Source organism: Chamaea fasciata, unplaced genomic scaffold, assembly GCF_029207755.1.
Source record: "Chamaea fasciata isolate MVZ Bird 193981 ecotype frontalis unplaced genomic scaffold, bChaFas1.0.hap1 SCAF_1, whole genome shotgun sequence".
NCBI lineage: Eukaryota > Metazoa > Chordata > Aves > Passeriformes > Sylviidae > Chamaea > Chamaea fasciata.
Window position 1 is genome coordinate 42,974,408 of NW_027094086.1, and position 21,056 is coordinate 42,995,463.

Consider the following 21,056-nt stretch of genomic DNA (forward strand, 5'->3'; position numbering starts at 1 on the left):
AATCATAAAAGATTCGGATATTATTTTATAGTCTTGAAAACTATGTTCTAGCCAATTCTATGTGGATGAGACAAAAAAACCAAACAAACTAACAACAGCAATTAAATTTCTACTCCATAACATAATACATGTTATTTACCCAAGCAAACACTCTCCCAATATTCATTCAAGTTCAGGACACTATATGTCTGATTAAATGAGTTTCATAAAAAGGCTCAGAAGTAAGAATACATTTTCCTTCTCTTTTCAGATGAAAAAATCTTTCGACTATTTTGAAGAGCACTACTGCTGGATAGAGCAGAGAGAACAGTGACAGCTTCTCTCACAGCCAGCATTCAAACCATAAAAGACTAAAGCTTTCAGAGTGAAGATAAACATCTTTAGCACCACTCAAAAAATTAAAACTAGTGTCAGCATCACCACTTCCTATGGGTAATTACCCTGTCGAACCAATATCCTTTCCTGCCTGCCAAGTCTGGTTAGAACTTCTGACCTGCATTTTAATCTACATCCTCATGTCAACTAGACTGTGTAGAATAACATCACACTACCTAGGTTTATAAAGGAGATGTTCTAGAGAAGCCAGCAATCAAAAATATTGCACTGAACACCATAGCAAACCTCCATATGTATACAACAAGACCGATAGAAGAACTGGATGCTGAAGTCTACCGTCACCAAAGAACTCAGGATAAAAACACAGTTTCCTTTTATTTCCCAAAGACAGAAAGGCAATCACATAAGAGGTGTTTTGTTGTGTGGGGTTTTTTTTTCCCCCTTTCAAAATGCATAGTTCAAATGAAGTGGTGGTACATTACAACTGCCTTTTCCAAACAGCCTATTCAATTCTCAGAGTACTGATAAAGACTCTGCCAAAATGATATCTATGGTGGACATTTTGTGATGTGAGCAGCAGTCCCACTAGGAAGTGGACAAAGGGTATGGATGCAGCCTCTTTGCAGGGATATTCAAGTTCACCTCAGATTCAAGCACGCTCTCATTTGTCCAGGAGTGATAGGGATGTGCTTAGCATTGTATTAAGTCTGAGCTAATATATCCTCCCTTTCTGCAGAGATAATGGCTCTCAGGATAGTGTTTTACAGAAGTGGTCAGTCAGCCTCTGATCTGAGGTAGCTGGTAGCTTGGAGGTATCAGGGAAGACTCAAACCTCCCTGCAAAATGAGACACCTCAAGATACGTCAGGCCCAACCACATCTTAATTAGATGGCAAGAAGTAGTATCTTTTTTACATGCATCAGCCTTAAATCTCTGCCCATATAAGATTCAAAGCAATATAATTCCACTATCCATGGCTTGAGTTCCCCACTCCTTTCTGTTTCTAATGAAACTCAGAGAAACTCAAATTTGCCATGGGAAATGACCAGATCTTGTGGGACATGTGGGTTAATAAAGATAACATCTTTTTTTTAAAGATAATATATTTTACTAGGCAGGGCAGTTGAGTGAATACTTCAGAGCAAACACAATTTTTGATTACTATTTATTACTTGTAGAGTTGGTTATAGGCCATCATAATTTTCTCTGACTTCTCCTATATTCAGCATCATTCCACAAACAATGTGCGACTTGTTTTCAGACCACATACTACTTGTGTTATTTGACTGAGATTGGGTTACTTTGATTTTGGTACAAGGATGACATAATCTTCTACTTCTTGACACAACTGACACTTAAATCTTGTTTCTCCAGTTAATAATTTGCTGTTTTAATTCCACCAGTGTCCCCTAACATTTGTAAATTAATTACTGGTCTCAGAGTGATTGCTACAAATTTTATCGAAAACATAAGGGTGCAACTTTATTCTCACTTGCCTCACATTGCCACCTGGAGAAAAATATTCCTTAGCTATTACTTTAAAATATATTGCAGAGCATGGAATGTGGCTCACCTGTGACCTTATTCACCATGAGGAAGAATTTTGCCACTCAAAATTAGGTAACAAAAAGTATTTTTCAAATTATGCAAATTGTACAGTACGTTTTCCACTTCCTTCAGAAGGCCTGTTCTAAAAGTGTCCCTTTAGTGAGGGGAAAAATAATAATTCTTTAACTGGTTTTCTGTTTTCTGCAATTCATCCTCCCTTTACTTTTACTGTTTATATCTCCTCATATAAAAATGTTCCCTGGACCTGATCATCATTTTTCAGAATGTCCCATTATCTTCTGAAATTGAATCACCCTTTTCACTGCTAGGGCTTATGAGGATTACCAGGCCTGACAAATAACTTTGTATTTACAAACACACAACTCAGGCTTCCTCAGAGAAGGGAGGAATTTCATATTTATGTTTTTAGGACTCTTCTTGCAGTAGATATTTTGCAGATTTTAAAAGAGCCTGCACCCCAAATGACAATCCTAAAATTCTCTGTAACAGGTATATGCCATTAAGCTAATGAGAACATTAGTGGCAGCAGTATTTTCAGACAGATACATTCTATCCCTCTTTCCTACCTTTTCCTGATGGAAGAGAAGCACTAGATGATGCTCATCTACCAGGGTATTGGTATTTCTGAGTTGCCATTGACAGGAATTCACTCAGCTGCGTCTTCCAAGCTTTTCACATGCATTTTTAACTCCAGAATGTGCTACAGCCCAGGCTCAACTAATGCCATTGTCAAGGTGCTGGGCATCTCCCTTTTCAGCCTTGTTCCCTGTGACCCAGCTCACAGGTACACAGCTCTACTCTTCAACTCAGGTTACAGACTCCTGCTTGGAGCCCAGGATGTGTTCACCTTAGTCCCTGGGGCTGGCCCTGAGCTAATTAACCACAGTCATGTTCCAGTATTTCTCAGTTTGTTCACAGCACACGTCACATCACAGAAGAAAAAAGTACCATTTGTTCTACATGGGAGGAAAGCAAATCTCGAAGCAAATTTTAATGTGCTTTACAAAAAAAAAAATACATTTCTGGAGACATAATTTTGAAAAATATTAATTAATGTATACGTTTCTCATAGTAGGGATTAAATTATATTTGTCTTCTATGGATTCCTTTCACTATCTTTTTCCCTTCACTTTTCTTCCTAGGAAATAGCTCCTCCACTGCAGGTAAGGAGAACACCTATTGTGCATCTAATTAAAATTCTAGTCACAAGCTAATTAGTAAGGTACCCATTAGAATGGTATTAAGGCTTCAGTATATTACAGACATTCCAAAGCAGAAATCATTCCAAGCATGAGGTTTCCAGCCTCTGAAAAAGAAACTGTGAATGTTTCATTTTTACCCATGCTTCAAGCTGAAAACTTTTATGACATTAGTAGTGTTAGAAAGAAAAGAATAAATAAACAAAGAATAGTTTGATTGGAACTATTTTGACTACAATTTCATCTTCATGCTCATCATGTATCCGAAGCATAATTGGTCTCATTTTTAATATACTTCTCTGGTTTATAAAATGTGGGTGGGAATATCATATAATATGCATAAGATGAGAACTAAATGCCTCATGAATCTTTCCTTTGCTGTTATGCTGCTTGATTATGAGCACTGCAATAATCTCTTGCACAACTGTTTTTCTTGTTTCAGTATTTATAGGGTGAATAATATATTTTATTAACCCCTACTATATGTCATTCTTTTCAAAAACAGTATATTTCCGTTACATCTCCATTTCTTGAGCTATGTCTGTGCATGATAAAAGGAATGCATGCTACATTTATATCATTAGCTCCAAAAGACTAATCTGTCCTGGTTTAGGCTGGAATAGAGCTAATTTTATTTCTAGTAGCTGGTACAGTGCTGTGTTTTGTATTCAGTCTGAGAATATGTTGATAACACACTGATGTTTTAGCTGTTGCTAAGTAGTGCTTACCCTAAGTCAAGGACTTTTCAGTTTCCCAGGCTCTGCCAGTGAGCAGGTGCACAAAAGACTGGAAGGGAGCGTGACCAGGACAGCTGACCCAAATTGGCCAAAGAGATATTCCATACCACACAGCATCTTGCCCACTACATGAACTGGACACAATTGGCTGGGAGGTGCCAACCACTGGTCAGAGATGGGCTGGGCTTTGGTCAGTGGGTGGTGATCCACTGCATTGGGTATCACTTACTTATCTTGGGTTGTATTCCTCTCTCTGTCTCACTATTATTATTATTATTATTATTATTATTATTATTATTATTATTATTATTATTATTATTATTATTATTATTATTACTATATTTTGCTTTGTTTCAATCACTGTTTGTATCTCACTCCATGAGTTTCACTTTTTTTCCCCTGATTCTACCTACCAGTTGGGGTGGGGATGGTGGGGGAATAAGCAAGCAGTTGCATATGACAGTTTACAGCTGGGATAAAACCACCACACCACCAAAAGAAGCAGTTGCCTAAATGCCTGGAGAAGGCACTCCCCTCTGGAAAGTCCCACACACATCCTAGGAGACCCAAAAATTCCTGACCTGACATGTCCACACGCAGTTTGATGCATCTGAGAAGAGCCACCCCACTAGCACTTCCACAAATCCCCATCCCATTTGTCTGTGACAGGTGAAGTGCCCCATGGAGGCAGGATCCACACCAGTGAGGAAAACTGCCCATTGAAATGGATTAATTCCGGCATGAAAAAGTTATCAAGTCCCGTGTGATGGTTGTGATGCAGTCGGATGTTTGAAAAAAGAGGCTCCAAATCCTGGCCAGTGACACTTCTGACAATCTTTCAGGCTGGATAAAAGCTGCTTTTCTGTCAAAGCAGGCACACAGGAAACAGAGAAACACCTCCCTCTGCCCTAGTCTTTTCCAGCTGAGTGTACTGGGGCTCTGAAACTATTGGGAGCGTTTTGGACCCAACTAGGTGGAACTTTTGTGCCACAAGACTGGTAAACCCAGCAGTGAGTGTCTTGAAATTGCTTTTGGAAAGAGAACCCTCATTAGGTAGAAAATATCAACCAGGAACAAGCATCCTTTATCTGAGCAGTCTGTACTTCCCTAGTGAGGAAATCTCAAACTCCTGCTATAGAAGCTATTTTTCCTTCCATGTAATGATGGAAGCCTCGGTATCTCTGGGAATTAGAAGCATTAAGATGCAGAGAAATGTTCTGGTTTCTTAGTGGCTATTTTTTTATGCTGTTGACAAATCTAAGGCTATTTTCTATGCAGCTGGTCAATATTCAGACCTAGCTCTGAGCAGACAGCAGAACCATTTTTCAGCAGCACAGGCTTCTTGTCTGCCATTGCTTGGGACAGTTTTATCAAAATGCCCTCCATACATAACTAACTGCTGCTTCCTTTCAGGATTTACCAGCATCAGAAATTTAGATTTATGAAAATGAAAGAGCCTGCTAGGGTCTATCCAACAGTGACTTTATGAGGAACTTAAAAGCTGTAGTCAACATCCCAGATTTTGTTCATGCAGGATTTGTGGCAATGTGAGAGATGAGATTTTCCACTGATCTTGTACTTTCTCCTATTTTCTCCAAATTCAGCTGTGTTAGGCAGATTCTGCTCTTCTAACTACAATACTTATGACTGCTTATTTCAGAGTGAACTTGCACTGGAGAACAGTGAGTTAAAAAGGACAGTGAGTGCTGGCTAAAACTATGTTTCTGACATCACCAACCTCAGCAATCCTTGTAGTTAATAATAAAAGTCCTGAAGGGCCATTTCAGAACCCTCTTCCCCTTAATGGATTTATTGGTGCCTTATGAATGTCTTGTTCCACATGTTCTAATGAAGCAAGTCCCTAATAGGCCTCTCTCGGCTTTACATTCCAGGACTAATCTTTGGCACTGTAATAAAATTGGTCAATGCTCTTTCCTGAGGCTAGCTATAATTGCATTGCAATTGCACACTTACAAAGTGTGCTTTTATTTTATCTAGATGAGATTTTTACAGTGAAGAAAGAAAACAAAAGCTGTTGCTAAGTTCATCTCCAATATGAGTCTGACTCTTCTGATTTTTGTCATATTTTTCAATTTTAATACCACCAAAAAAATTGAAATTCTGTCTTGATTTATTCCTTTAGTGAAATGTGTTTTTGTTTTTAAGAAAGAATTTTCCAACATACTTTTCATCAGCTCCCCTTTTGGGAGTTTTGTATCCTTAGTGGGAAACTGTCAAAATTGCCTAATAAGGCACCCACTGCAACTCATTTCCATAATGCACAGTCTTCAAGGAAGTTTGAATGCTATGCAAATCTTATCTCCCAGGTCTAAAAAACAAGCATGAAGGGATTAATCAAAAAAAAAAAAAAAAAAAAAGCAGCATAATTTTGAGACAGAAAATGTAAGAGCCAAAATACACTAATTTCATATTTAATACTGTATGGAATCAGCACTTTACTAGAGGATGTCATGGCAAAAAAAAAAAATCAGTTGTTTTCCATCTGCACTAGGCATTATCAAGTTCAGGAATTCAAAACCTTCCTAACCAGGCCAAAATATATACCAAAATCCTTTCTTTTGTTCTCTTCATGGGCACTTGTACAGTATAATTTCCAGCTTTTCTCTACAACACGAAGAACTTCTTTTAAAGAAGAAATCTTATTACTCCAGACATGCAAGACATTTAAGAAAATGACTACTTGACACTTAAAATATACATGTGAAACTTTAAGAAGCTGTCTTACAGGTATTGCTTAAATAACATTTTCTAGCCATGCTCTTTTTGAGTCAGCCTTCCTGATACTACAAGAAACAACTCTATTGGATGAAATATGGAAAGAAAACTAATGTTCAGTGCTTCAAATATGTTTTCATCTTTTAAGAGCATAAGATTATCCAGTAAAATAATTTTGGTCACCTCCAAAAATCTTTTCTCTAGGGCTTCACTGCCATCACTTCTGATAAACATTAGGGGTTGATTCCAGCTAACTGCTGCAGACTTAAGTGCATCATTTCAAAGTTTTATTCAAATGAGATTAGAAAGTTGTATTTTGTCTAAATTTTATTAAATATTTTAAAACAATAAAAAATATGCTGATTTCCTTTATACATGACCTTTCAAAGCCTTAGTTCAGCTAAGGGGTAGTTAGAAATAACCTCCAACAACAGTAGTTTCTATTTTATAACACTTGAAACACATTCCAGGAAGAGAAGACCCCAAAACTCTGACACATAAGCTGATGATATACAATACCAAATCTAATTTGTCTGATGTGTGAATATTTTTATGGAGCTTTCCCACAAACTCATTTTGGAGCTTTATCACTGGCATTGTAGCTTTTCCTTCAAAATATGTTTTTTTAAAACTATTTTTCTAAAAGCCAAGATCAATAAAGAACTGATGGCCTTTGAACACTCAGATATGAAGTTCTGCTTCTTTCAGTTGGTTAGAGAAGGCATAATTCATAGAGAAAACTGTAGGGATAAAAAAACTCAAGGGATAAAAAATTATATTAACTTTATCACAGGAAGCATTTAATTGATAATCTGATACTTCGGTAGGATGGTCCTCTTTCTTTTTTATTCGCCATTGCAGAGGCAAAAAGGAGGTTGCAGGATTTCAAATATAATTAAACCCCTACTTAGTCAAAGGGATCTTTCAGTTCTTCTTGTGCTGCCATAATTAAACTCAAATTCATTTGAGAGTAAGCTGTCAGTGATACAATTGTGTTAGGAAGCATTTCTTGGCTTCTGCCAATTTTAATAATACAAGTTGTCCATTTTTATAAATACAGATTTGATGATTACTTGCTGTAGGACACTAGGTACTTTTATGTCCTCAGAATTACAAAACCAGCTAAAGAAACCAAATGGTAGCTCCAGGAGAAAATGCATTCCTAGGCACATGAAATTACTGAGATCCTTCACAATATAGGGAAAATCTCACTAAAATGAAGTACTGTGAGTAGTCCAACAAATTAGTTAATAAAACAGCTACTGGCTTTTGCAAATTTACCTGATGAAAAGTTGTGGCACCCAAACAATTAATGCAATAGCCACTGATCCAGAGAAGTTGAAACAAAATCTTTTTATCTAGCAAGTTTTCCATTATACAACTGACAAACAAATAGTATTTACGCTTTTTTATCTCTATGTCTGAAACAGATGCCTTTGGGTTTGTTTCACTTTTCAATTTTCTGAAATGTTACAACAATAAATTTATAGAAGAGAAAGTCTGAACTGTATCTAAACAACACAGCTAAAAAAAAATCTTTAAAAACAATTCCATGGAATTTCAAGTCTTTCCACCTATTTGCCAGAAAGGTAGAAAATAAATTTAAAAATGAAAGAACGACGAGACACTAATGAAATTTTTCACATATACTCTTTCATAGTGGTAGCTGTTAATTTGTCTTGAAGTTCAGTGAGAGCAGGCACTAGGACAGAAGAATGGTATTAGGATGGGAATTAAGGCATTTAGGAGCATATTTGGGTTAAGTAAACACCTTCTGAGACAAAGAAAGCTTTGATTACTGAGTCTGTATGAATCTCACAGAGAGAGAAATCACATCCTTAATGCAAGGAGGAGCAGCCTCCAGGCTGATCTCATTAATATCTGAAGAAGGCATTTTTAGCAATTAGCTGCTTTAAGGGCATAAGGAAATGTAAGATTTTATCTTTTTTACCTGGCCATGTCCCTTCTGTGAGTGGCCCTTGGGTAAGAGGGATACAGCTTGATCATTTTGGTGGCTGCATTCAGATGATGATACTTTGAAAGCAGATGTCAACTTTTTAACTTTAATCCTGTTTTCAAGTAGCAGATCTCATCAAAGGTCACACCTCAATGTCTCTAATTTTGCGGTGGAACAAGAAATTTCACACACATTGTTAAAATGATTTCACTAGGCAGCCTTACTTATAATAAAGTTCAATCCTCAAGATATTCAGTTAAGATACTAACTCTCCTGAAGTCATAATGATTGAAATCAGGGTCTTTACATTCTTGTCCCAAAACTGCTTGCCTGCATACCCATGAATAAACACACAAGCAATACAGCAATACAGTCATTATACACAGCAGAAACAGAACAGGTAGGCTGGCAGTACCATGTGATAAAAGAATAATCAGCAGAAAAAAACAGCAATGAGGTGTCTAAATTTGTATAAAACTTAAGTAACAAGAAATTACAGGTCAATACAAGAATTTCTGAGTCTTCTAAAGGTGAATACATAGAAAAGCCAAGATGGGCTCCAGTTCCAACAAAAGCTTTCTTTAACCTGTCCTGCAAAACCTTTACATACACACTGAACCCAAAGCATATGCTCAAATTCCATTGTGATTACCATACCTAGACAAAGAGGAATGGGCTGCTGAACTGGGCTCAGAGGTTTTCTATTTAGTTTGTAATAAATGTCTAACAAAAAAAGGGCAGCCTAAAACCAGTAGGTTACATAAAAGGGAATGTACTTGGAAATGGCACTTCAAGGAGGAGTCAGTATCTCCCAATAAAGATAAGCTTTAGTCACGTAATAGAGAACACAGCTCGTCTGCATGTGATGTGGAAGTTTACAGAGTACTGAGGTCACTTTGAAAGCAAAAGGAATTGAAGAATTAAAGAGAAGGGCACTAGGAAAGGGAAGACTCTTTCACCCCTTTGTCCTTCTCTTCATTATTTGGATGTATGTTTAGATGCTATTTATGATACTCTTACAACAGTAAATTACAAAGAGAACTACACTTTATGCCAGTTCCTACATCAGTGGTTATTCCTAAAGTATCCCATAACAAAAGTTAGCACAAGCTTTTCTTTTCCAAAGCTGTCTTTGATGCAAATGTATTCTGTCTTTGCCTTCCAGCAAATTTAAGCCTCCCTTTGCTGGAGTACTCTCATACAGTATTATCACACCCTTTAACACAAGTCTAGATAATTTATTTCAGTGATTGAAAAGGTGCGGCTATTATCTAGGAGCAGAAATTTTCGCAAAAATATCCTTTTAATAAATAGAAAGTTAGGCCTCTTATCTCCTCACTAGAACATCAATGTGTTAAGACTTAAGGCTGTGGAGGGCTGTAATAACTTAAAAGAATTGAAGAAAAAACCCCCACCCTTATTTCAACAGGTAAAGGATGACAGGAAATGAAAGCAAATGCAAACAACAACAACAACAACAACAACAAAACCCAACAAAAAACCCTGAACAGCTTGATGTGCACTATCAGCTAGTTTATTCTCTCAAATAAAAAACCCTAATACAACAAATTACTTTTAACCTAATTAAAATCTGACATTATTTTATTAGGCAATATTATTATTACAATAGCATACAGAAGAAAATGAAATACAATATAATTATGTAGCAAATAGTCTCATATAATAAGCCGGAACAGAAAGCTAATGTTTGAAATATTGAATTCAAAGATAATGGCTGGTGAGGCTTGTAAATGGACACAACAGAAACAGGCTGCTACATGTGATTCACTCTACTGTGTCTCTCCTCTCAGATAATGCACATTAGTTCTAACACTGGTTGGACCCTGCTAAACTCGAATTAGTGTTGTACATGCTTGAGGAAGAACACTTTTAATAAAACAGTATTAATTATATTGCAAAAGAACGTTTAGATTATAAAAATCCCTCCAACACCACATAAACATTTCAGCTACTAGAAATGGGCTTGTAAGCAGACTCTCGTCTGGAGAAATTTCAGTGCCCTGAACTTACCTCTCCCATGGCAAGAAGGGAATGTGAAGAAAGCCAAGGGGAGCACATGAAAGCCCAGAAGAAGCACATCTAAGCAGGCTGGCACTTATGGCTGCAAAGATTCCTGATGTGCTTTGAATTCCCCAAACGGTTTTTTAAAGATTTTTCTTCATGTAAAATGAAGTAGATCACTTCTTAGAAACACTCATCTAAGGGTACTCAAGACAGAAGACACACTCCTATACAAGCACTGCTCTATGATGCACACAATGCGTCGACTTTTGTGGAAAGATGACATTTGTATCATTAACAGCAGGAAACAAGAGGTCTCAAAACAGGCAAGACACTGTCACACAGCACTTTATGTCTGTATGTCATGTTCCCCCAAAGATTAAATGTCCTCAAACTAATTTTTCAACACCTCCTTCCTTTGAAAAGATCTCATTTTCCTTCTAATACAACACAGCAGTTCTAGGAGAACACCTCAAAAAACACTCCAGGGAGAAACTCAATCACTGAATTACGAGCTGTAAAGGTGCCATTCCCAAGATCCATCACACTTACAGAGTTATTTCACAAAGAGTCACCAAAACCCAACAGCCATCAACTATGTGAAGGCCTCACAGCTGACAGGAGAAGAGGAAAGGTGGTCAACGAGAAGGCACAGAGACATCCTACAGAAAAGCATGGGGCACTAAGGCCTCCAGCAGCTTGCAAGACACAATATATCCTCGGACAGAGAATACCAATGAAAATTGTTACAAGCCAATTTTTCCGTGAAATGGGTTGGTTCTGAGCAGATGAAACACTTCACAGATGCTTTCAGTAGGAAGCACTGACCACACACAGCCATGTACCCCAGCAGCCCAGTGGCCAGGTACTTGTGGCTGCTGCAGGGGCACTTCAATCAGGCCACGAAAGCAAGAACATTACATGAATCCCTGCAGGGAGCAGTAACATCTACAGGCCCGGATTTTGACAAGAAAAACGCTCTTGAATTCACTGCCACAGTGACAATTTGCCTGGGCAATTACAGCCAGCTTCACCCCCAGAGGCCTCCTGTACATTCTCTGAGCCAGCAGCCAGCTCTCCCTAGCGATGCTCCAGCCACACGCCGAACCACTGCTGTGGGAGCGGCCACCAGCCTGCTCCAGAGAGCAACAGAAACTGCCTCTAAGGAGAAATCCCTGTGAGTTACAAGTGCCACACCACTGCCTGGACAAAACCACGTCCAATTTGACCCTGCTGATAAGTGGAGAGAATCCTTATATTGGTCTAGAGGCATTAAATTGAAGGCGTTTGAGTTGGTAATAAGCAGATTTGAGCTAAGCTGGTTAATGATATTTGCAAACAAGAGTAAGTACATTCGCACCTCAGGTGTCATTTGCTTAATTCTGAGAGCATGTCTAATATTCTTCTGGGTATTCTGGCAAGAAAGCAGCAGTGTATTTTTGGTCTGCCTTATCAAATGCATCACATCAGAGTAGGAAGCAAGAGACCTCCTTCTGTTTGGCTCTGGTTCAACTACACTCAACTATTACATTCTAGTTGAGGCACCAAGTTGTCTGGAAGCCATTGACAGAGTGCAAAGAGAGAGGCGGAGAGATGGGAAAACAATCAGAGGACTGAGACCGGAGAATCTGATTTCTGGGAAGAGAGTAATATCAAATCTATACAGTTTTGTTAAATGCTGATGAGCTGGGAATAAAACAGCTATCTGCTGTTCATGTTGGGGAGAGAATTATAAGGTGTGATATACAGGGTTTAATTAGTAATAACAGGAATAATATTTAAACACCGAAAACGTCTGATCTCAACAGGGGAACTCTGAAGTGAAAGATGTATGAGGCTGTAGGCAGTCTCTCAAGAGATATGGTGAATGCCCTACAGTCTGTGACTTGTAAAACTGTCCCAATAAATCTTTTGAAGCATTTATTGCAGGCCCAATGCTATTTTCAATGAGGTGAAATGGAGACTCCAGACGTATTTCTGGATGAGAATCTCAGTGGTACAAATAACATGTAGTAGAGTTTTATCAGCGGAGGCTCATCTTGCATTCCTCACTTGTGGATATGTTTTTTTTTTCCTCCTACATATTTCATAATTTAGTTTCTTAAACATAGAATGTTCAAAATAGACTATTTCAGCAGCCACATCCCACGCCCCCATTGCTCTTTCTGCCTTCACTGTTAACTTTGGTTTGTCCCTTCTCTCCCAAACCATCCATTTACCTCTACTGACTTGTGATTTCTCAGAGTTCCCCTGTGTTAGATCACGGGGCTGTGATGTCCAACAGCAGAGTTGTGTAAGCTCAGTGACAACTTACCCACATTGCTTCTTGCCTTAGTTGTGTGAGTGTTAAACAGAGGGCAAAGGAAGGGAGCAAACAATGCAGCTGGATTTTGGGCACTGGGCTCAGATCTCCCTTGTGTTAAAGAGATGCCAAAGGCTGACACATGAAAAATACAGAAGAACTGGAAAACTCCCCTATCACCTGTGACTGAGATGACAAAAACACCCTATACAACAGCACTAAAGACACAAGCTGACTGTGAGCTGTGTTAAGAGTTGTTAGGAAGCTGCCCCTCCCTTAGAAAAGAGGGCTGGCAAAGCCTTTTGACACAAGTGCCTCCTCAGGTGTTCTTCACCTGCTACTAGAAGGCTGGTGGGCAATGTTTTTGGACTAAATTAGGTGGTATTTGACTCATATAGGAAGGCTGACAACAGGCTTGGAAAATGCTTTTCAAGCATTATCTGAAAAAAACACTTTTCAGCTCAAAAATTTCCATTTCCAAACCCCAGAGAGACAAAAGATCATTCTGTCTTGTCAATCCATTGCTTATTGACTCAGGTTATCAGTTATCTCAACTGATCTCAGCTCTTCTAATACCTGCATTTCGATACAGATGCCCTGAGGCAAAGGGTACTTAGGAATTAGAAGTGTGAATTCATTTCCAGAGGCAATGGAACAGATTTAACAAAATCCATTGGGTAAATATTTAGCTGCAGGCTTGGTTTTAAGCAGTCCTGTGAAATTGTGTTTTACAACACAAATGAATGGAAAAGGGGACTCGAAAGAGTCAGAGAGGCAGACTTTTCCCAGTTGCTTACAATTTTTTTAAAATTTAATTTACAGTTTTCCCACTCAGTCCAACTTTCAGAGCAGCTACAGAGCACAAATATCTTCTCTGCAGAGTGTTGAAATATTGGGCGAATGCCCTTTGGTAGAGTCCCTTGCATACATGTCTTTATTCTGCAGTTGAGGAGAAGCACTGAAAGGATTTCCAATGGCAATCTCCAGCATCAGGAGGTTTGTTTATATCAAGTGACAGTCATCCCTCAGTATGATCCTCACTATTTAAGGCTGTACCCACTAATGCACAACAACACAGAGATCTGGGACAGACTGGAAAGCATTATAGGGTAGCGTTTCTGTAGGTAGTATTTGTAGTCAGTCCTTTGAGCTGGCTACACCAGCAGGGCTTCCCAGAGCAGAAGCCCCAAAGAGTCCATGAGAAGCCAGGATGCTGATCCTACTCTACATAGCAGAAACCCTGGAATTCTTTCCAAAATGCAGTTTCCAATAGAGTCAGTCAGCCTGCAAAGGCTTAAGCATAGCAGTCATGTAGCTATAAATAACCTGGCAGCATTAATAAGGTCAAAATAATGAGGGGGAAAAGAAACAATAACAGGATCCCTCCACACTTCAGTTTCATCTAAGATCTTACTTTTTTGATAATCACGTTAGGTATGTAAGAAACATAGTCAAGGTTGAGACACAAATAACTAAAATTCATCAGATCATTTCAGAGTGTTCTGCTAAAGTTGTTCTGACTGAAATAGTGTCGCTCTCTTGAGGGGGACATTAGAAAACATCAAAAAGCTTGCAAGTTTTTAAAATTATATATTTATAAAACTGTAGAAATACATACACATAAAAATTATAAACTAATGTATTTTAAAAAGAAAGAGTTGGAAAATCAACATTTTTAAGGCCCTGGAAGTTGCTGAATCTGTCAGCAACAGTTTGTGACATCAGCTGAATTCTTGAACACTGCCAAAAACTCAGATACTGGAACAGTTTTAAGCGAGCTACTCTGAAGAGGAAGAATATTGAGCACCAAATCCAATGCTTCACATCTGAATGTTTTCTGTTCACCTCTGAAATCTCAACAGAAAAGCCAGGTACAAACATTTTTAAAAAATTGGCACCGTATCCAATTTGAATATTTTATTTGCTAGGATCAAAGTGAGACATCACTTAATCTTAGTCCTGACTGCTCAGTCCTTGACATGGCAAAGGATTAGAAAAACAATGAATACAGTACTCTCTCAAATGTCTAAGAGAAAGATGTTCCCATTCTCCTCATGCACACCAAACAAACAGCGGTCACATCTGCACACATTTTGTTACATCAGGATAAAGAAAGTGTTAGCTTTATATTTGTTTCCCTACAGACACTGACTGCAAAACAGGTTAACACCTGAATGTTTATGGGATAGAAAACCTTTTAAAATTAAACTTTTTAAGCTTCCCACAGGCAACACCTACTCAGAATAACCTTTTCTTCTCTACTTCTTTGCATGGGAAAGATTTCTATACATATTTTTGGTCCTTCCAGGCAAAATCCAGCATCTGGACCATTTCTGACCTTGTACAAAGGTATTTTACTTGTTCCTGAAGTCATGAAGCATCAAACACAAACTTCAGTACATGCATCAATTTATGCATGTACAGGGGAAAGTACAGATTTGGAAAGAAAGGAACCTTAAGGTATATTTTTCAGCCTTTTTACAGGGTGACTTAAAAAACAAAAATGTCTTTTTTCCTTGTTTCTGGTTTTGTTTGTTTGTTTGTTTGTTTTCCTCTGTAAACAATCCTCTTGTATTCCAGGTAGGTAATTGTATGGGAAAGTAAATGTTAGTTCTTTAAAAGAAACAGTTTAGGTTTCCTCAGAAACTGAGACAAAGCTCCCTGAATGATGGAAGAGTAGGCACTTAGATTTGCATTTGATGGCTCCCAGCTAGAGTTACCCCGAGTCCTGGAGCAAAATATTGTAGTGAATTTCTCTTGTCTGGAACAAACACTGTGAATTTTATTTTGAAAACACGGCATCCTGGCACAGCCCCTGCTTCTCCCTTGAAGATGTCCACTGTAAAACGCAATAGTACTTGCTCTATTCCTTGCAGGCTCCTGGGTAATCTCCCTCAGATCAACACCTGGGACAAGGCAGACGTAACACTGCTCCTCTAATTTCTGCCACAGAGACAAAGGGCAAAATTAACATCTCTCCATAGAAACAAACACTTCTAAAAGTCAGAAGCCATCTTATCTGAGTATTGCTATCGCTTAGCTTGCTGTAGACTTACTCCCTCGAGCTGATATCCAACACAAGCTGCTACAACAACACCCTTTCACAAATGCAGCCTGCACAACGTCTCACGGAAAATGTCTTGTGCAGAGATCAAAACCCCAGTAAACATGTCTAAAATCGCTCCCCATAACAGTGGGCACTGAAGCCTGTTGAAATCTACTAGCAGGTTTTTTTTTGCAGCCCTGTCAAAGGCAATGTTTGTTGCCCTCTTGTTTGTGGACAAAAGGCACCGGCTGACGTCTGCAGCCGTGTCAGCCTGCACTGACTGATGCTCCTCCACTACTGGCATGCCAACTTTCCTACAGGTCGTGAACTTAAGAGTGGCTCTTCTCCAGCACAGTACATTTAGAGCAAAAAAGGGAATAGAAAGGGTGCATATGTCTGCAAGAGAAAAAAAAAAATTCTCTTGAAATACAGAGTTTAATCTCAGTTCCACTTAATGAAAAGGCTTGCAATTACTTCAAAGACAATGAAGTCAGTTTTGCCAGGATTTTACCTATGTTTAATTTTAGCCATAACATCTTGTGTTTTCAAAAGTAACCTATGATTTGGGATACCTGTATTTCTGGATATATTGTAAGATGTCCATTAGGTGTCCACTTTCACAGAAGAATTCTCATTCCGTCCCGAAAGATCAAGCAGGGCAGTGAAAATAAAAACCATCCTTTGAAACCAGTCTCATCTGTATGTTTGTTTATTTTGTAGTGTTGCAGTGTTAAAATTAGAATGCTGCAAGGTTAAATTATAATGTGATCAGATTCAAAATCAAGAGGGAGCCAAGACAAAAGAACAGCAATATCACAAATAACAACCGATAAGAGATGAATGACAGCAATATGGGGACCAACAATCACTTCTGCTCTTTAGTCACTCTGAGGTTCTCAATGAAAAAAGGGTTATTTGTCACAAACCACAGGATCTGGTCCATCCTGGAGTGGCAGATGTGAAACAGTCACTAATGGAGACCGTATAGACCATTTAATCAGCTCATTTTTTTTCCCACATCTTTATCCACTTTAATAACTTTGGATTTAAAATAATATGCTGTTTTTATAAAGATAGGGAAGTAACCTAATGACCTTGAGGTAATAATTTCAGTCACTGAATCCAAAGAAAGTAATCTATCCCTTAGCTGTCCAGAATTTTGACATGAAAAGTGTAACCAGTGAACAGTGAATACAGAAAAAAGAGGAGGAAAAGACATAGAGTTTGCATGGGACATTCCCAGAAGAGAAAGGCTTAAAACATTCTCTATCCTCATGCAATATATCAAAGAAGGGAGGGGGAAGTTATTTTAAAATGTGGGTATAACAACTAAAACTCTTCTTGGCCTGCCAGTGTATTCAGGGACCAGTCAAGGTCTGTTCTGCCTCCAGCACATCAGTGGGACCTTTCTGTTCACATCTGACCAACCACAGTGGAAGGGAAGATGGATTAGCATTTTCCCAGGCAGAATGTACTTAAAGCCCTGGTACTACTTCCCTAAAAGATCAGTTTCAGAAACTGGAATGGGGCTTCAGATTTTTACTACCCCCTTCCAATAGGTACAACTGCACAATATAAATGCCCTGGCTTGACAGTTAATTCAAGACCAGAAACATCATTATGAAGACATATTCTCCCATGTGGTAGCACTCAATTTAAAATACACCATGTAGAGTATTTTATTTCTGTTAGAAATTACAATTTATACTTTAAAGTTTAGGTTTATGGACAAGGGGAGGGTATTTCAGCTAAACAGAAAATGTAATAATTTTCTTTTACAAACTGGTGAGATCATTGCAATGTTGTTCATATGCTATTTACACCTTTTCATCATCCTGCTTTTGGTCAGAATTTACAATATAGTTATGTGAACTTAGTAAAAGGGGGCAAAAGCACTTTCTGCTTCTTGTCTCACTGTTTTCAGATCTGTAGCTGTTCTCTACATTCCCAAGTCAAACTCCAAACCAAAGAAAATTTTCTGAGCTAATTGCATTGGTGGACTGCTGAAAAGACTTTTTATTTCCTAGGCTTTAGAAAGACAAATGGGAACAGAATGGCCTGGCTACATTCTGAATTCACTTTCTGGAGGGATTTCTTTGAACTTCACCCTAAACTTAAGGGCCTGGGATGTTCTGCAATTCAAAATATATTTCTGAACTGCAAGAGCTATTTCTGCACCTATCTGATACATCCTCTACCTTACAAAAAAAGGACTCCTACAATTTCAGTAGTTTAAAATCACATCTCTCTCTCCATGCAGGTCAGTTAAATGTGCTGCAGAGTCCCTTGTTTAACCGAAAGAAAGCAGAGAGAAGGCTGGAAAAAAGCCCTGCAAAGAAAATGCTTCCCTGTTAGCCATACACAGTCCACATGTGTGGAGTTACAATCTCTCCTGCAAGGAAGATCCCCTAGGCCTGAAACCTTCCAGAACCACTGCAGGCCTAAGCTGGTGATACTCCAGCTCATGGGAATCTGCCTCACTGCTTCTACCAACTGGGTGTTCTTGATGGTGTGATAGCACAAGGTTTCCTGTTGCAGCCAGCTGTTTGCTTTAGAACCATTAGAAGGTCCCTTGTGCCAGAATAATTACACTTAGGCTCTTAAAAACCAAAACCCGACCCAGAATGAGTAATTACTTAATTCTGCTTTTAGTCTTTTAGCTTATTTATGTGATTTACAGACTTATATTATCAACTTGAAGGAAAAAAACCAAAACCCTACTAATGGCTAGCCTAAAACATACTCCTTCCTTAGATTCTAGTCATGGTTCAGGATTACACCATTTTCCTGCACTTAATACATCACTGTAACAAATTCACTCTGTAAAGGAGACTCAGCACTGAGAAGCAGCAACAACAGGAAAAAGAAGGCATGGCAGGAGCTGGTTTCATAACCTCACACATGGTCCAGCTGTAAGACAAGGTTTCCTCTTTCACAAGCAGGCAGTGCCCTGTCTCTGTGCCCACAATCCCTCATCATCCAATTCTGCCATGCACCCACAGATTCTCCTTTCCAAAGGTCATTGTAAAGGGTTCAAGGCACAGAGACCACCACTGCTCCCCTGTAACACATTATCTTGGCAGTCAGGGAAGGGATTTCCAAGTCTCCAGTACAAAAGCACTTAAGGGTACTTTGGAAACAAATGCAGACCAGGGAAGGCAGTGGGGATACCAGAGGAGAAGGGAAATACAGGGAACATGCAGCCTGGAAGCTAAGGGGTTCCTATTGGTGCCCTTCACATTAAGATATTGCAAGTATTTTCAAAGCAGAAAGACAGTGAATTGTACCTTTGCACACAGAGTTTTCAGAGGTCAATAGTTACATTTCTAGCAGGGAACAAACACAGGGGGGCTTATGGAGTAAAACCAGAACAAGAGATATTTTTGGTCAGCATACTGATGAACAACACATCAGTTTGAAGCAGTGCACCAGAGAAGTATTTGGGCACCTGCTGGGTGGCTGCTGGCGTGGGAGCTGTGTGTGCACTGCTTAGGAAACAATGAATGGCTGGCAGGAAATGATCATAATCAAACAGTTACTCTTTTGCTTAGAGGCCAAAGTACTAGGATTTGTTTCTCAAGCCACAGGAAGCAGCATATTTAAGATGCTCAGGGTAAATGCACTTAGTTACAGGCTAGGATAATATTATTTGAAGATTTCTATGGCCACATTTCCAGTAAAATGGGAGGCATATCCTCACCTCTGCATCCACATCATTGCCCAAGAGTACCATCTTCCATCCTGCAGTGCTGCTAAGATGTATAAACTCACAAAATCATGTATTGAGATGAAAGCCCTGTTCCCACGTGTCACAAACTGGTGGCTTTGGTATAACACTGTCCCAGTACATCCACCTGTATAACTGGGACAAACGCTGTAAGGAGAAAATTACCTACTAGGATGTGAAGAGAAGTTTGAATGCCATAAATGAGGTCTAACTGGATACTTGCTAAAGATTAAAAATAACCATGGTTTCAAGACCTCAGTGCTTAAGTGTATTCCCTAAAGCCTGATGATGGAAATCCTCTCAGGAAACTAATACAGGGGATGAGGTAGAATTTCAAATAGTCTGTCTATTAGATCCTGGAGGGGAAACAATCCATTTTTGTTGCTATTTAGGGCCATAACATTTCTTTGACCAGGGAATCCCACAATACCATTTTTATTAAGCTTAGGTGTTTTCAAACATAAACTTCTTTGAAATAAGCCCATTAAAGCACTTTTTCGTGTTTAAACATACTCCAAATAACATGTGTTACTCCTCATTTTGGAAATTATTGCAGCACTTGTTCTGTCTAAAAACCACATTTGTATTCATACAGATGAAGCCTGACCAGTTAAATTTTGGTGTTAGTATTGCTGTTGAAGTTGACCCCTAGATTAGGAATGCAGTTGGACTGTGCTATTAAATTAGGGACCTTTGAAAAGCCAGATAACTGAAATATGGTTTCTTCCAGGAAATCTGGAAAGGATCACATTTTCCCCTTCTGGCAGTTGCTGACCCCTCACCAATTAGAGAAAAGAAAAAGCAGACAGATTTCTCTAACAACTCTTCCTCATGAGGATCCTGATGATCATTCTCAAATGGTCCACAAAGCAAACAAGAGAATGACATGGTTATCTCCTGTCAGGCAGAAGATCTTACCAGTGCTTCCTGCCCCAAGCAGTTGTACAATGTAAGCTCTTGACACCTTTGAGGACTTCACTGTGCTCATAAACCCTAAAGAACTGCAAAAGAAACTGGTGACTGATAGGAAATCATAAAATAATTGGTGCTTAGCTACAGAAAAACATTCCTTATTTTGGATATACACTCTTATAGATTACTGTTTTTAAGGGTAATTAGTGGGTATTTACCTTTTGAATATAAGTACATTTACTTCTGTGTCTGTGGAAATAGATGCACAACTTTTTTTTTGTCTTGGTTCTGTAAATATTCAATTAAGCTAATACGCATTTAAACTGAAACAAATTAACTGTGCCAGTGCAATATTTCCGTTTCAATTAACCTTTTAATTTAAACGTTCATCTGCCTACTTTCAATATAATTTAAGGCTGGTAAAAATCCAAGAATTCTTCAATATAAGTGAAAGACAGCCTGACTAGAATGATAATAAATCCTTAGGTGAGACGTCAGCAATGATTTTCCAAG

At 38.6% G+C, this 21,056-nt stretch overlaps 1 protein-coding gene across 12 annotated transcripts in view; it reads right to left on the bottom strand.

Moving 5' to 3' along the window:
- Positions 1–21,056, bottom strand: part of DTNA (dystrobrevin alpha) — a 180,969-nt gene that overhangs the window by 98,616 nt on the left and 61,297 nt on the right. The window lies entirely within an intron of this gene.